General features: G+C 66.7%; 1 non-coding gene across 1 annotated transcript; it reads left to right on the forward strand.

The window, feature by feature from the left end:
* The first annotated feature begins 120 nt into the window (after window positions 1-120).
* On the forward strand, window positions 121-239 carry LOC131873384 (5S ribosomal RNA). The gene has a single exon (XR_009371344.1). It is a non-coding gene; the product is annotated as a 5S ribosomal RNA (ribosomal RNA).
* Window positions 240-501: the final 262 nt, after the last annotated feature.

Here is a 501-nt window from a genome sequence, read left to right on the forward strand (position 1 = left end):
ACTTGGCGAACGGGGCGCACTTCGCGAGGGAGGGTGTGCACCTCGACGGGGGTGGGTGGCCGGGGTGGATTCGCACGTGGGTCGCGGTTTGCTAAGTACACACTGCGACAAGCTCATAACGGGTGCGATCATACCAGCGTTAGTGCACCGGATCCCATCAGAACTCCGCAGTTAAGCGCGCTTGGGCCGGAGTAGTACTGGGATGGGTGACCTCCCGGGAAGTCCCGGTGTTGCACCCTTTTTTAGTTTTTCGCCGGGCGTCGCAATGCTATTTGAATAAACCTTTTGCCCGTTTGCGTTCTCGTCGGGGCCGGGCCGGGCCGGGGTGCGCTGCCCGCACTACCGCGCGCGCGGGGGCGACACCGAGCGCGCACCCGAGGCGCCCCGAGCACACAGGCCACGGTGCAACCCGGGCGTTGTGCGCGCACCCCGGTGCGCCCGAGGTGCTGCGCGCGCACCCAGGTGAAATCGGTGTGCACCTCGGCCAGTGCGCGCTCGGTC

This window comes from Cryptomeria japonica, unplaced genomic scaffold (assembly GCF_030272615.1).
Source record: "Cryptomeria japonica unplaced genomic scaffold, Sugi_1.0 HiC_scaffold_1625, whole genome shotgun sequence".
NCBI classification, from domain to species: domain Eukaryota; kingdom Viridiplantae; phylum Streptophyta; class Pinopsida; order Cupressales; family Cupressaceae; genus Cryptomeria; species Cryptomeria japonica.